This window comes from Camellia sinensis, chromosome 11 (genome assembly GCF_055761805.1).
Source record: "Camellia sinensis isolate YWXY chromosome 11, ASM5576180v1, whole genome shotgun sequence".
NCBI classification, from domain to species: Eukaryota; Viridiplantae; Streptophyta; class Magnoliopsida; order Ericales; family Theaceae; genus Camellia; species Camellia sinensis.
The window spans coordinates 67,049,179-67,065,836 of record NC_138971.1 but is presented as its reverse complement, the minus strand read 5'-3'; the positions used below and the strand labels follow the sequence as shown (position 1 = coordinate 67,065,836).

General features: G+C 42.1%; 1 pseudogene; it reads right to left on the bottom strand.

Moving 5' to 3' along the window:
- Positions 1 to 5,018: 5,018 nt before the first annotated feature.
- The window catches only part of LOC114301535 (histone-lysine N-methyltransferase, H3 lysine-9 specific SUVH5-like), a 32,978-nt pseudogene continuing 21,338 nt past the window's right edge, over positions 5,019 to 16,658 (bottom strand).

Below are 16,658 nucleotides of genomic sequence, written 5' to 3'. Positions count from 1 at the left end.
ATGAATTACTATTTTCGTTTGCCATTATTTATTTATTTATTTATTTATCTATTGTTATTATTTTAACTGTTGGCATTCTTGCTATGCTTATTAAATGCTACTTGTTATTCTGTTACTACGTATTATTCATTAATTATGAGTAGTAACATTGGGGTGGGTATTTTCGGGTTGTAATATATTATTGAGCTCGTTGCTCATTGGCATTCTCATTGCCTGGCGTTTTATGCCAGGTACCGAAGAAAAATGAAGGAAACACCGAGGCCTTGAATGGTGACATTCAGCCTTGGTTAGCTTGAAGAGTGCCCAAGTTCCACGAACCATATCCTAAGTTTTTCTAGTTTTCTCTAGTTTTGTTTCGTAGTTGTTTTATTTATTTTTTTATTGTACTGAGACTAAGTTTTAAGTTTTATTAGAATTGTAATTTGAAAACTTTTAATTTCTGGGTTGTTAATTAATGGATGTTAGTGATATTTGTGGCAACATTGATTTTAAGTTCTAAATCTTATTATGATGTCCTAAAAAAAAAAAATTTGGGGCGTCACATAATCTTGCTAAAAACGTGTTTTTACAGGGGTTTCGAACCACCCCAAGTGTTAAATGGCCCTTAAGCCCTAGCTTTTCATTGCACTGCTCATCCTCTGGGATGAACATGGAGAGGTCTGGGTCAGACCAGGCAAACACCCATATTTTAATCCAAAATCACAACTATGCTGGGCAAACTTCTTGTTTCTCATATCTGAAAAAGAAATCGAGTTGTGAACCAAATAACTTAGAGGTCGAGCGATCGAGCTAAAATTTGTTTTACTCATATAATCGAGCTAGGACAAGGTCTGTTAGTAAGACCGAGCTAAAATCCATCCATCCGTATGTCTGAGCTACATTTCGGCTCATCCGAGCGACCGAGTTAAAATCCAGCTTGTTTGCTCAATTGAGATAGAACCCATCTCAAAAGCACGACCGAGCTAAAAACACCTCTTGTACTCAGCCAAGATAAAACACATCTTACCCGTGCGATTGAGCTAAAATCCAGCTTGTCCATGTAGCTGAGCTAAACCCAGCTCATTCATGAGACTGTGCTGCCATTCACACTTAATTTTGATTTTCCACCATGCAAAATCCTAGGAGACCAGGCACACCAACACAAGCGCTCTCAAAGACCGAGCAGTCACTACATAATTTGGCCAACACATTCTGCCAAGAAGATTACACCGGGCTATTTGGGGTGATATCGTTTCCTGGTAACACGTCGGATGCACTAGCTGAGTTCCGTAAGGAGTATGGCATTTCAGCCGACGTACACTTTGAGCTCGACAAGGAGGGAATCCTTCATTGGGGCAGACACCGTGCTATCCATCATAGAAGGAGGGCTTCACTTCTCGGTACAATCCCTGATGTGTGAGTTCTTAAGACATACCAGGCTGTGCTCCACACAAGTATCCATTATCACCTTCATAATAATCACCGAAGTTGCCGAGCTCAATCACCAGCTTGGTTTGAACCTAGGATTAGTCTAGATACTATGCCAATACACGCTTGGTTACACAAGTGATGGATTTAACTAATACTTAAAGATAAGATCGGGTAGAGAACGTTTAGTGGTTGGCACGTCGGATAAAGACCTTCACAATGACAACTTCTTCTGGGTAATCAGCAACTATGAAACTGCCGACGTGCTCGGTTGTTATATCAGTAAAGACAAGGGCTCAACAAGTAAGTCGAACTCCATAACCGATCAATCTATGTGGTCTTGTATTGTCGAGCTAACATATTTCTTTTGTAGATATCGCCGAGCTGCAAGCATTGTACCCTAATCCCAACGAAGAAGCAGTTAGCAACCATGTTGGCTTTGGCCTCCACCGTCGTCTCATTGAGCCACATAGAATCTCGCTGGGTTGGAAAAATGGCTCGCTCAACTGATTTTTCGGCCAAGTTCATGGCTGAGTTGAGCACTAAACAAGTTGCAGAGGTTGAGCCAGCTCCTACCTGACAACCGAAGTTAAACTACCAGGGCAAGGACATCCCGGCCGACGCTTCCATCAAGGGGGACAAGGTGAACCTCTTTGCCTTTGATTTGTCCAAGTCTCTGCTGCTGCGGGTTGACATGCTTGGAAATGACCACGTTCCAGACACCCAAATGGTCAAGTCCGCGGTGAAGTCCATGGTCAGGGTAAGTGTTCTTACAAAATTTGGTTAACTATTTGCTCGATTTTGCCTTCTAATCATTTTCATCTTGCAGGCGATCTAAAAGACCTAACTTGTGATGGACTGGGTTGTCAATTTTTGGTAGAAAGTGGCTGACACCACCACTCAAGGAAAGTTTTTTAAAGCTGAGCTGGGGCGAGCCAAAGCTTCACTTGAAATGGACAATGTTGACAAAGCGAAGCTCTTCGGCCAACTTGCTAGCACTGAGCAGGAGAGGGACACGGCACGCACCGAACTGGAGTAGCTGACAAAAGAAAAGGCTAAAGCCGAGAAAGGAGGTAAAGATAGGGGTTTCACAGAGACCGATGAAAGCTACATCAAGCAGGTCGAGGCCACCAAGGACATCTTCTTCTAGTCCGACTGGAAGGTGGCTTGCGAGAAACTTGGTCATGGTCATTCCACTGAGGTGTTCACCAGGCCCCTTCCACTTCCTGCTGAACTATCTGATCCTCTACGCTGAAAGTGTCTTTAATGCGTTGCAAAAGGAAGAGACTGAGGAGGTGATAAAAGTCACGCAGGCCGAACTCGGTGGGAAAGAAGCGGTTGTGGTGGTCGAGCAGAAGGGGGCTACTACTGGAGATGACTTTGTCGATTTGTCTCTCCTTGTTTAACTATTGTATTTTTCTCTTTTTTTTTTTAGCACTGTAACCGGCCTATTTGCCCCAATTTTTATGCTTAACTCCATTATTAATGAAAATTGCACAAGTTTTCTTGCCATCTCTTGAGTCCCAAATTGATGCATGCTATGACTATATGTCGAGCAGGCATACTTCGATTTTACCATAGTTGAATGAACCATCAACTTATATAGCCAAGTAGCATTAGCTCGGTCATAAACGTAGGTTTGAACAAATCATTAATTCATTAGGCCGAGCAAAATCATCTTGGTAAGAAACTTAGTTGAACAAGTCATCAACTTATCAGGTCGAGCAAGATCAACTCGTCAATAGTCTTGGAGCTGAACAAATCATCAACTCAATCTGCCAAGCAAAATCAGCTCGATAATAACTTTGGAGTTGAACAAATCATCAACTCAATCTGTCGAGCAACATCAGCTCGGTAATAACCTTAGAGTTGAACAAATCATCAACTCAATCTACCAAGTAAAATCAGCTCGATAATAACCTTGAGTTGAACAAATCATCAACTTAATCTGCTAAGTAAAATCAGCTCGGTGATAACCTTAGAGTTGGAACAAATCATCAACTCATTCTACCGAGCAAAATTAGCTCGGTAATAACCTTGGAGTTGAACAAATCATTAACTCAATACGCCGAGTAATGCCAGTTCAGCGGCTCATTTTCACTCCGGATGGTAGGCATGTTGATCTCAAGTGGGGTGACTACCTCCATATCGTAAGCCAAGAAAAAAGGCGTCTCCCTTGTCGATTGTCTAGGTGTTGTTCGGTAAGCCCAGAGGATGTTAGGAAGTTCCTTGGTTTGCTTTCTCGTTTCTTTCTCCAGTCTTTTCTTTATCTATCTAAAATAGTCTTGTTTGACACTTTGGCTTGGCCATTTGATTGAGGATAGGCCAGTGTTGAATTGTAGAATTCTATCTTCAGCTCCTCACAAAATTCTCTAAATAGCTTTCTATGAAACTGAGTGCCGTTGTTGGAAATTAAGGCTTTGGGGATTCCAAATCGCGTTATCACATTTCGCCAGATAAATTTCCTCACATCGTTCTCCTTAATGGTGGCCAGAGGCTTAGCTTCCACCCATTTGGTGAAGTAATTTGTCGTCATGATGAAGAACCTACGATTGCCTGGCGCAGTTGGGAGTGGTCCCACTATGTCTAGCCCCACATTGTGAATGGCCAAAGACTTGTAAGATGAAGGAGTTCTCTGGCCGACTGATAAATCTGGTGTGCAAACTTCTACATTTTTTACATTTTCTCATGTACTTCTGTACGTCAGCTTGCATGCACGACCACTAATACCCTTGTGAGATAGCGCGGCAAGCCAGAGATCTTCCGTCGATATGGCTTCTACACACTCCTTCATGGATTTCAAAAAGAAGGGCCTCGATTTTGCTTAGATGGACGCACTTCAAGTATGGCTTAGTGAAGGACTTCTTACACAAGTCGCCGGATAGAGAGAGCCAAAACCTTAGACTTTGTCTGTATTTTGTTCGCTTCTTTCCTGTTAGTTGGCATAACTTTGTCTTTCAAAAAGATTATGATGGGGTTTATCTAGGAGGGCCCTAGCTCGACACAAAGGACTTTTGCCACTTCTGGTTCTTCAATGCTGGGCCTAGGAAGGAATTCAATCAGCAAAGGGCCAGGTATCAATTTGCCCACCATGGAAGCCAAACAGGCCAGTTCGTTTGCCCGACTATTCGCCTCATGGCCAATTTGCTCACTGTAATTGCTTGAAAATTCTTGAGCTCTTTCCTTACAAGGGCCTGGTATTTGGCCATCACATCATCCTTGGCTTCGTACTCTCTAGATACTTGGTTGACAACGAGCTGGGAGTCTCTGTAAACCATTAGCTCGGCCGCTCTTAGCCGGAGTGCACTTTTCAGCCCTGCTAGCAATGCCTTATACTTAGTCTCGTTGTTAGATGCTGGGAAGCCAAGTGAGGTTGAATGCTCCGTAGCAAGACCATCTAGAGAGATCAGAACTATGCCCAGTTTGGCACTGTGCCTACTTGAAGCACCATCGATGAACAGTTTCCACATTTCTTCGATAAGCAGCTTCCAACATGTTGAGGGATCTTGAGATTCTTAAAGGATCAACCATTCTCTTTCTTTGCTCGATGGCAAAGCTATTTTCGTTTCAAGCACGCCCTTGTTGACAGCAATTTGCATGACCACTTCCCCTCATAGTGATGTGTTGCTGGATTTATCAAGTTGACCTGTTAATCTTAAACCCAACAACGCATTGCTAGGTCCCGGCCTCTCTTCAATTGGTGAGTTGAGGTCTGAGAGCACAACTTTCACCACGTCTTCCCCATTTTGTTGGGCTGTTAGGTTAGGATCAGTTGATGTAGGTTGTGCAATTTTCGCGGTGCCTACCCCCTTTTGTCCAATCATGTCAGCAAGATCCACTTGGAAAGTCGGGTGAGTCCTTGGTGAGAACTCAGCAATAAAGTTGGCCAATGCTTGGGTTTTGATGGCAGTTCTAGGTTAGAACTTTATATCGAACTGTCTCAATTTGATTGCCCACTTCAAGCTGTGATAGGAGAAGTCTACTCTCTCAAATAAGGCCTTTAATGAGAACTCAATCAATGCTATGATTATGTGAGCGTGGAAGTAGTACGCCAATTTCCTAGAGGCCATCACTAGTGCCATCACGAGCTCTTCCAGAGGCAAGTATCTTGTTTCTGCGAGGAGCAAAGTTTTGCTCACATAAAAGATCGGCAAGTGTTATATTTCTTCTGTCCAGACGAGCACTGCACTAACGGTGTGTTGTGACATGGTCAAGTAAAGGAAAAGCTCATCCCCAAGCTACGGAGTCACTAAGAGTAGAGGGGAGGATAGGTTTGTCTTCAAGTCCGCCAAAGCTTGATTGCATCCCTCGTTCCATAGGAATTTAGACTTTAAGGATTGAAAGAATGGCTTGCAATGATTTGACGACCAGCTAATAAATCTGTTTAGCGTGGCTACCATCCCGGTGAGATGTTGCACATCCTTTGTTGAGTTTGGGCACTCCAACTTTTGTATTGCCTTTATTCGCGAGGGATCCACCTCTATTCTTCGGTGGGTCGCCAAGAAGCCTAAGAATTTCTCCGATCCTACGTCGAACGCACACTTGGAATCGTTCAAGCGCAATTTGTGATGCTTAAGTACCTCGAACACTTCAGCAAGGTCTCCTAGATGGTCAGATTGATGTTTGCTTTTGACCACGATGTCGTTAATGTAGGCCTCCATTGTTCAACTAAGCAAAGGGGCAAACATTTTGGTGATCGTTCGCTGAAAGGTGGCCCCTGCATTCTTCAAATCGAAGGGCATGACCTGGTAACAGTATAGTCCTTTCGGGGTTGTAAAAGAGGCGGTCTCTTTGTCCGGCTCATACATGGTGATTTGGTGATATCCGTGGTATGTATCCAAGAAGCTGAACCTCATGTGGCCTGCCATGATGTCTACCAGCTAGTCCATCCTTGGCAGTGGAAAGCTATCTTTGGGGTAAACTTTGTTGACTATTTTGTAGTCGCCACACACTCACCACTTTCTAGTTTTCTTTGGCATTACCACTGTGTTAGAAATCCATTTGGGATAGTGCACTTCTTGGATCGCTCCTGCTCCCAGCAAACTTTCTACCTCATTTGCGATAACTTTGGCTTGGTGAAAGGCTGATCATCAAGCTTGCTGTATGATAGGACGGGCATTTGGAAAGACATTCAACTGATGGCAGATGAAGCTTAGATCTACGCCAGGCATATCATAAGGCGTCCAAGCGAATACTTCCAAGTTAGCAACCAGGAAATCCATAATTTCCAGCCACTCTCCACTGGATGGGGATGAACCCAGCAAAAAGAACTTGCTTGGGTTGTCATTGTCGATTCGAACTTCCACCAAATCCTCTACAGCTTTCTCCTTGGCCTGCTTTCTGACATCGTCAAAGACTTCTTGGTCTTCTCAACCTTTCCCTATCTAGATAAAGCCTTTGGTAGCACAACTGCCATTTACCGCCACAAAGCATTGCTTGGACATCACTTGGTCACCCCCGACTTCTTCGATTGCTTTTGCAACAGAGGGGAAACGCATCACCTGGTGGTAGGTTGGCGCCACCACTTTCATGGCATGTAACCATCTTTGCCCCAAGGTCAAGTTGTAAGTGGAAGGCACTTTCAGCACATAGAACCCGACCAGTTTGGTGACCGACCTCGTTTTAACCGGCAATATGATCTTGCCTAGAGGCCATTCTAGCTATGAATTGAAGTCAACCAAGGGAGAAGTTGCGTGCGCTAAGTCTTTGTCCTCTAGATTCAACTATTTGAACGCATCATAATACATTATCCCAACCGAACTCCCTTGGTCAATCAAGATCTTTTTGATGTCGAAGTCTTTGATGCGCAAAGTGACGACTAGCATATAATTGTGGGGAGTTTGGATTCTCCTAAGATCCTTGCTCGAGAAGGTCATGATGTCCTTTACCTCAGCTTTTCCATTTTCGACTATAGATTGAATGGACAACACTTTCATCATGTGTTCTGCTCTTTTTATCATCTCCCTAAGCTCGCATACCTATGCCGTCTTAATGATGCCATGAATTACATTAATAACTCCCTAGGGTAGGGCGTCTATGGCACCCAATCCATTAGGCTCGGCTTGCCTTAGAGGTATCGCCCTGACGCCTCCATCGATGTATCAATCGTGATGCCCTGCAGCTACCAATTCTTTTAAATGTTGCTTTGAAGGCATGCAATCTTCCGTGCAATGTCCCCTTTCATTGTGGAAGGTGTAGCGGAACCTTAGATTGAACCTTCATTGAGTATCACCCAATCGGGTTGGCCACCGGATGCATGGTTCGTCGTGAATTTCACTTAAGATGTGGTAGATTGGTATTTTGAAGACTGTAGTGATGCCCATTCGAGCCTTTAGTCTCCTCTCGCCCTCTTCCTCTTTGTCCTGAGGGTTGTGAGCTCAGTTATCATGACCCAAACCCGCCCCTATAGGTTTAGAGTCATGACCAGTCAGTAACCCTAACTTACTTTCAGCCTCAAAGACAAAATTTTAAAATTTTTAAAATCATATCGGGGCCTAAAGGGGAAGCAAAACAAAAATAATAATGTCCATTGAGCTTGTCCCTACATGATACAATAATAATTTATATACATGTACAAATCTTATATATCTCACACACATGTACATTTAAGACTCAGCAAAATACCGAACTTTGACAAAGCTAAGGGGTTGATTTTCTTGGCTCTACTCGAGTCTAACTTGCTCCATTACAAAAGCTCTTCAAAGGCTGACATAGGTAGACTCCAAGACTTTCTCTATCATTGTTGCTCAGTTTGCTCACCTACATATACATATAAATAGTGAGCTAAAGTAGGGATGGCAATTTGAACCCGGCCCGATGGGGACCCAACCCCCCGACCCTGATTTGAGTTGTTTTTTCTCACAAAATACCCCCAACGGGACGAGGATGGTATTTAAAAATCAATCCCAGATCAATTTCGGGTCGGGGATGGGGATAAGTGTCCAAGGCTCGTACCCAACCTAGCCCTGTCCCCGTCTCTGTTCTCGACCAGGTTTGTTCCCGAAGTAAAATGACCATTTTACCCTCTCTATATATACATATATAAAACTAAATCCTAAAACATTACACAATCACACTCACACACAGAGACGACCACTTCTCTCTCTCTCTCTAAAACCCTCCCATCATCGCCGATTCCCTCTGTTAGCTGTCTTCCTCTCAACAGAGATGACTACCTCTCATTTTCTCTCTTTCGGTTTCTCTCTTCCCTCTCTCTCTTTCAGTAGATCGAGCAGCAGCGGTAACGAAGGGATTCTATCTAGGGTTTCAAGCGCGGTGTCACAGTCTCCGATCGTCGAAACCTCGTGGATGGTCGGAACCACCTTCATCATCCTCGTTGTCCCCCTCATTATCGAGATAGACCGCGAGCAACAACTCAGCGATCTAGAGTTGTAGCAAGCCAGCCTCCTCGGCATCACTCCCCTCGGCATTGCCGCCGCCGCCCCACAGAAGTGAGGTAACTTCGATTGATTATTGAAGCTACCTATCTGGAGCTTAAAGTTAGGGTTTTTCTTGATTTCTATGAGTGATTCTGTTTTATTTATTTATTTATTTTTGCAGATTTCAAATTGTTGATGATGATGATGAAAGCAGATTTTTTTTTTTCCAGATTTCAGATTTCAGATTTTTTGTTGATGATGATGATGAAAATAGATGAAGTGATTCTCTTCAAGTTCGGATTTTTTTAAATTTTTTTTAAGTTAATGATTGTTGATAATAATGATGAAAACAAATTAATTTTTTTTTTGTTGTTCTTGTGTTGTGTTGAACAAAATTCAAAAAAAAAAAAAAAAGGATCGGGGATATTTTGGGGTCGGGGAAACCTGATCCTCGATCGGGGCGGGGGGGTAATGGGCTCCCTGCAGGGGATCGGAGGTGGGGACAGGGAATTTATCACTTTTGAGGATCGGGGATGGGGAGTGTAGTCCCCGGCCCCACCCCGTTGTCATTCCTAAGCTAAAGTCCACCGAGTAATAACAGAATAAAAAGGTTAAATGAATGAAGTTTGAAAATAATAGAAAAAAAACTTGTCTTACAATTTCGAAAAGAATCTTAAATCATTTTCAAAATCAGGCATTTGCCATATTATATCAAATTTATAACAAAACATTTTCCATATCAAATCCCTTATCAAAACATATATTTTATTTCCCAAAACAATTTATTTCAATAGGCAAATCAATTCGATTAGCCATCATATCAATCCATTGCAATAATAAAAACCATTGTTCAATAGCATTTTCGATACAATTTCGATTTCAATTCAATTCTCAATGATCCATGTTATCCCAATAGCAATACTCATTCAACGACAATTTACGTGGTACATCCAATAGAGTAACAATATTTCAATAACAATGGACCACAAGAGTCATACAATGGACCACGATGGGTCAATCCAATGGACCACGTTGGGTCAATCAATAATCCAATGGACCACGATGGGTCTAACACTAGAGATCTCTGTGTTTTAACCAATCCTATAGCCTTGGTATTGTTTCCCCAGGCAAGGGCCAATAATCAATGGCCGTGGTATTATTTCCCCTAGGCAAGGGCCTCACTAAAGGATGCCGCGAATACATTTCGAAAATGAACTTCATTCATCATTACAAAATAAATTTTCAATAAACCATTCAATCAATCACATAACGATTTCGAAAACAGTAATCATTTTGAAAATAAATATAATTTGAATATATCTTTATAAAGTTACTACTCACAGTGGGTTAAGTTAATATAAGGCCTCAGACATCCACCTATACAAATCACATAACAAAGATACAATAGAAACACCGTTCAATATTCATTTCATTTTAATTCAACTTTCTTTTTGTGTTTCTAGCTTATTCCATGACTATGTGAGTCCAATGGTGTCGTCTCTTTAACGATCATGGAATAGCTTACATTTCATTTCCTACTGTGTTTGCAAGTCCTATTAAACTGGGGTTTTTTATGACACAACCATTCAGCTTACTTAAGCCCTATTAAACTCCTAATCCCAATGAAGACAAATATATCTTAGTATATGCAGAATAGGAGCTGCTTATTAATTATTTCCTAGTAGTTTTGATTAAGTGATTAAAGTTATGTTTGTCTATGGTGTTAGTGCTAGTGCTTTTCATGTTTCTCAATAAAGAATCAGATTGTGTACTATGTGTATTTTACATGCAAATAATGCAAATTAAAGAGTGTGGACTAAACTAACTCTGAGCCCTATCCAAACTCTTGGTGATAGTTCGAACACTACAATTTTATGGTTAAAAATAAGAGTTAACAACCTTTTAAATAAAAAGTTTCAAAGGCCAGCTCACAATCAAGCTAATTTGCAAAAGAAACTAAACAAAATGCCGATCTTATATAAGAGTAAAGGGTATTGATATTGCAAGCAATTTGTTACTCCTAAGTAACCATCACCTTAAACAAATATGAGAAACATAAAGTTGCAATGCAGAAACACTACAAAAAAAAGTCACTTGCGTCATAACTCTTCCACAAAATTCACATATACAAATTCCAAATCATGCAAAATCAGCAAAACATGAAAAAAGTGCCATCATTCGAAACTATATTTGGGTGGTGGGGGGGGGGGGGTTTGCAGGTTAGTGCTTCAAAATTTTCTCCCCAAAATCACTATTATCAGAAAACTTGACTGCTTGAGAAACCGCTGTAAAAAAACTGATGTATAGACTAACGTTTGAGCTGCCACTACCTCAGAATATGATACGAACGAACCAACTATTTTAACCCTTCTTTCAATTCTCATCTTATCTGCTTCCATCAAAAGCAAGGCTTGCCCATCTAAACAAGAACCATAAGCAAATCCCTAAAAATTAAGGGATGAGATGTAAAGTTTTTGCATTCATGAATTAGATTCCATATTACTTTAAGCATGAAGAAAATTTTATGATTTGTGAGGGCGCAGCCAGTTCAAGCAAATAGAGCTGAAGTTATTTCTATACCATTCCTCCCCAGAGGTTTGCGCCACTTTGTGAATTGGCCAGAAGTAATATCATTTCATATCTATAAAATATGATCATAAATAAAAACCAGTGACAACATGATTTTGGCAAACTATCATAATGATAATGACATAATTACATAACTGTTCGAAGTGTCTACATCAAGAAAACATGATCACAGATGAGAGACATAAAAATGCTAGAAGAAATAACCTCAAAGTTACAACATGCAAAAATCAAGACATAATATGTTTTAGTTTGATTGAAATAACTAATAATTTCAGAAACAAGGAAGAGGAAGATGATTCACACAGCCAAGTCCCATGGCAAAGTTACAGTGCTGCAGGAGTACAGTAGCCTGTAGCCTGTAGCCAGTGACAACCGCCCACAGCAACCTCTCAACCAAGGTTACCTCTAACCCAAATGACAATTTGGAGGTGCAAAGTATGAGTTACATGTGAGTCAATCACAACTCACATACATACCAACAAGCACAGGGAGATATTGTAAAACATTGTATATTGTAATCTGTTAAGGTCCTGTAATCTTTGTTTATGTAACTTTATATCATCTTGAAAAGTTTAGTAGTGTTGGGATGTGTTTCAGTTCATGAAAATGATATTTGTTTGTATGTGTCCATCCATGTCTTCTTGTTTCTGTTGAGGCATCCCAAGTATATGCTGAAATTAATTCAATATACAGCCTAGCACAGAGAGTAGATAATACATCAAGTTCCACAACAAAGTAGTCAACGAGAACTTACATACACAGGGAATCTCTACTTCTAGAAAACCCCAAACTTTGTTCCCTGCATTAATACATCCTTGTAGACACCCCATTTTTGACCGACCTTGAGACTCAGACGTCACCAGTTGAGCACTTGGTGATATTGCATGTTGTGCTTGTTCAGAAGTCTCAGAGTCGCGGCTGCGAGCCCTGCCTTCGGACTTCCGAACCCTCTTCTGTGCCTTGCCTCGGTTTGCGAACCAGACTCGGTTTTCTTGGTTTCTTTTCCTGAGGGAAGGGAGGGGTCCAGTAGACCATCTCTCAGTGGCCGTGGGCTACATTTTGTGGCCGCAGGCCATTTTGCCCATTTCGGAGTCCGGTTTCCGGTTTTTCGGGACCGTTGGCCGTGTGCCTCGGTTCGGGACCGCTTAACCATCTCCGTTTACTCTAAATTTTGGCATACATCTTATTTTCTCCCTTTTGAGGGACACTGGGGTCTGAGAAACCCACTTCGTGGCCGAACGCCACTTTTGGTGCTTAACAGCCCATTTTCGGGACCTCGAACTGCGTGTTTCGGCCCCCGAGCATTCGTTTTGCATCGGCTTTCGTTCATTTTTGGCAGATGCCTCTATTTCATCACCAGGGAGGTCACTGGAGGGTGGGAGGCCAGCAATTATCTTGGCAACCAGTTATGTTCCATTTTCGCCCCCCGACACCCGTTTTTCGCACTTCCGGGCCAATGTTGAACACCTTGGAGCCATTTTCTTCAAACCCAAACCACATATTTGTGATGTACACGCATGGGAGGACCCTAAAAGTTCATGGCCGGCCACTAATGTTTCTTGACCCTTTTGAACCCCTCCTTCCGAGCCAATGTTGAACACCCTTGGGCCACTTTCTTGAACTTTGAACCACATATTTGTGATGTACACACATGGGAGGACCCTAAAAGTTTATGGCCGGCCATTAATTCCATTTGAACCTTTTGAACCCCTCCTCAAAATGGCTTGTTCTCTCTCCTGTTTTAGAGTTTCCAAATTCGAACCACAGGGTTGTGAAGAGGGGACCCGGGAGGCCACCTTTTTGTGGTGGCCTGCCACTATTTGAGCTTGGCCTTTTTGACCCTTAGCCGGCCGGCTAGGGGTGGTGGCCGGCCGGCCACCTGAAACAAAAATAATGGGCCAGGCATGTTCCTCTCTCTGCACACTTTACAGCTGTACGGCTGTTTCCCCCAGAAAATATCTATATCCGGGGGATATTTTGTGGGGGAACAAGAGCCTCAATTCCCTCCACTTTGGCCTAGAGTCTTCTCTCCCTCTCTTGCATTTTTTGCTGGCCTCCCAACTCAAGAAAAGAGGGTTAGAAGGATTGGTTGGAGCATATACATACATATCACCCCATTTCCTTCAAGTTTTGGGCTCCATTTCTTCATCATCATCAAGCTCCATCACCACTACTCCATTCCAGCAGCAAGGGGAGGAATTCCAGCAGCTTAAAGTCATCAAAGTTGGTCCAAGAAGCAATAAAAGCATTGGTCTTCAAGGGTGAGTAGCATTTCCCCCTTTTTGGTCCATTTCTTGCACCTTTTGTAAGCCATACATGCTTATTGATTTGAGCTCCGACCAAAACTGAAAAGGTCATTTTTTTGAGCTCATTTTCTTGTTTCATTAAGGGCTCAACCCGGTTTGAGCCCTTCATATTGCACTTGCTTCAATATCCTCCTTGAATGCTATTTTCTTGCATGCTTTGGAAGCCTATCATGCTTCTGTTTTTGGTCTTTTTACAGGCCTAGAAATAGTCTTATTTTGACCTTCTTAACATGTTTCATTAAGGGTCTTTGGCTGTTTGGTGAATATTTTGTAGACTTTGTGTTATAGCCTCTTTTGAGCCTCATTTTTGCATTGCATTTCTAGCATGTTTGTATACTGTTTTGGAGTTTTTATAGTTCTGTAAATATGCATATTTTTTGTCCCTCTTCAATGTTGTAGAAGGGAATTTTTCATTTTGGGCTTTGCATATACCACTTGCCTCTTTGGCCACCTTTTGGCCCTTTTTCTTGCATAAGAGCTTAGCCATATCTATGCTTGTTTTTAGGGTTTTTACAGTTCTGTAAAGTGGCTTATTTTTGGCCCCTCTTCAATGTTGTTGAAGGGCCCTAACCTATTTGGAGTTAGCAGCTGTGAGTTGCTTCATAATCTCATGTTTAGGGCCATTTTTGCATGCCATTGTTGCCCTATCTTTGCTTGCTGTTTGGCCATGATTTGTACTGGTAAAATGCTTATTTTGGGGCTGCCTTGCTTCTGTCTTTTCATTCCATGTACCAATTATGCATGCTTTGTATAGCTGTAGTTCATTCTATGTGCCTAATTTTGCATTTCGGGAGAGATTCCATGCATCGGGTGTGTTTTCGCCTCATTTCGGGGCTGTTTTCCCCCACATTTCATTGTTGAAAATCCATTAACATGTTTTCATGCCATTTCCATGTCATTGCATTGCATATACCATTGCCTCGGTTTGCGTGCCCGTGTGCACGCATTTCGAGGCACTTCATTTTCATCCATCGGCCTCTTATGTGAGTGCGGCTGAGGCTCTCTCATGTTAGTATAAGTCCATGTTGCATTTTCCATGCCATTTTAGCCATAGTGCATTGCATATACCATTGCCTCGGTTTGCGTGCCCGTGTGCACGCATTTCGAGGCACTTCATCTTCATCTACCGGCCTCTTATGTGAGTGTGGCTGAGGCTCTCTCATGTTAGTGTAAGCCCATATCACATTTCCATGTCATTTACATTGCATATGCCATTGCCTCGGTTTGCGTGCCCGTGTGCACGCATTTCGAGGCATCTCATTTTTACAGCATAGTGCATACTAGGTTGTATCTTAGATCGCATTCTGTCATTTTCTCAGTTTGCGTGCCCGTGTGCACGTATTTCGAGGCATGTCATTCCATAGCATTGTGTATGTTAGGATTGTATCTTAGTTGCATTTCATGCATGTCATGCATATTACATCGTGTTCGGAATAGGAGTTAGCCCGGGCACGGGAAACGAGGTGCATTTCGTACTCCGAGTGACGGAATGTATCTCAATTTCCCAGTCACCGACACTCCGGATTATCCATGATGGAGTTAGGTTTTAGCTGTGTTTTCATGTGCATTCATCCTATATTGAATTGTGCATTTCGACTCCTCGGCCATCATGCCTCAGTATGCGTGATTGGTGGCACGAGGATCGAGACATGCATATATCTGTGAAAATACATTGCTATGCCCCTTTCCTGCTCTCTGTTGCAGCAAAATGAAGAATCAGCAACTTTTCGAGACTTGGCACGCGTTTCAAGAATAACTGCTAAACAGAGGCTAATTGGGGCATCCCGGTGGATTTCCGCGCAAGACAACCCGGACATGCATCATCCATCAGAAGCAAGGCAGTCCCTGGCTTGCATGCCAGTTTTATTTATTTTCTTAGTTGATTTGTTAATTAATTAGGAATTTGTATATTATTTGGACTGTAATATTTGGACTGTAACATTCTTTTATTCGGAACTGTATTATTTATTCGGACCCTCTGCGCGAGGGCACAACTGTAATAAGTGTGCGTGTGTGTGTTGTATGTCTCCCAACCCCACGTCTTTCTCCATTTTATTTATCCGCTTATGATGGTTAGATTAGGGCATGTTTAAATTAGCATACAGTATGACAGCATGTTTGCATCATTCATCTGTATTGCATGCACCGGGCTCGACGCATCATACTAACTGCATTGTATTTTTCAATTCTAAATTGAATACATGATAGTTGTAGCATCTCATAGGCCATGTTTAGAATAGCCGAGCCTGCTATAGTTGCATTTTGCATGTGTTGCATTAGGCATTTCTGTATACTTAGAATTCATGCATGATTTCTAATGAGTTTCTGTTTTGGCTTGGAGTACCCGGTAAGTTTTATGCTTTAGCATCCTTGCATGCGTGTGAGTGACTGCCATGAATAGCATGCTTACCATGAGGCTATGCGCTTATATGATATAACTGCCTGAATGCCTGTGGGTGAAGGTTGGGTTACTTGAATTGGAATAAATCATCAACTATTTGTTTTAAGCCCACTAGATAGTGGCAAAACCATCTTTTCTAAGCCCACCTGAGGGTGGCAAAATCTGTATTTTAAGCCTACTTGCGAGTAGCAAACCATCTTTCAAATAAACAAACATGAAATGTTTTGTTCCAATTCAGGCGATCCAGTCTATACTTGTGTGCTGTGCGCATCACATAGTAACCTAGGCTAATAACTGGAATAAGAACTCACAATGTTTTCAAAAATAGATATCATGGTTAGTAGAGGCCGATCTTTGATCGGGCGAGCGGGGGTGCTCACGAAGTGACCTTCCCCAATCGTACCCAAGTTCCCGAGCCGAGGCAACTTTGGTGATGACGGACACGTGGCCTTTGGCACCGAGTCAGGGTTTCCTAAATTTCCCATTAAAAAAACATTTAGGTGGCGACTCTGTATCTGGCAAAGCAGTCCATGTTTGGTATTTCTTTCAAAAATCTGTTTTTCTCAAAACGATTTG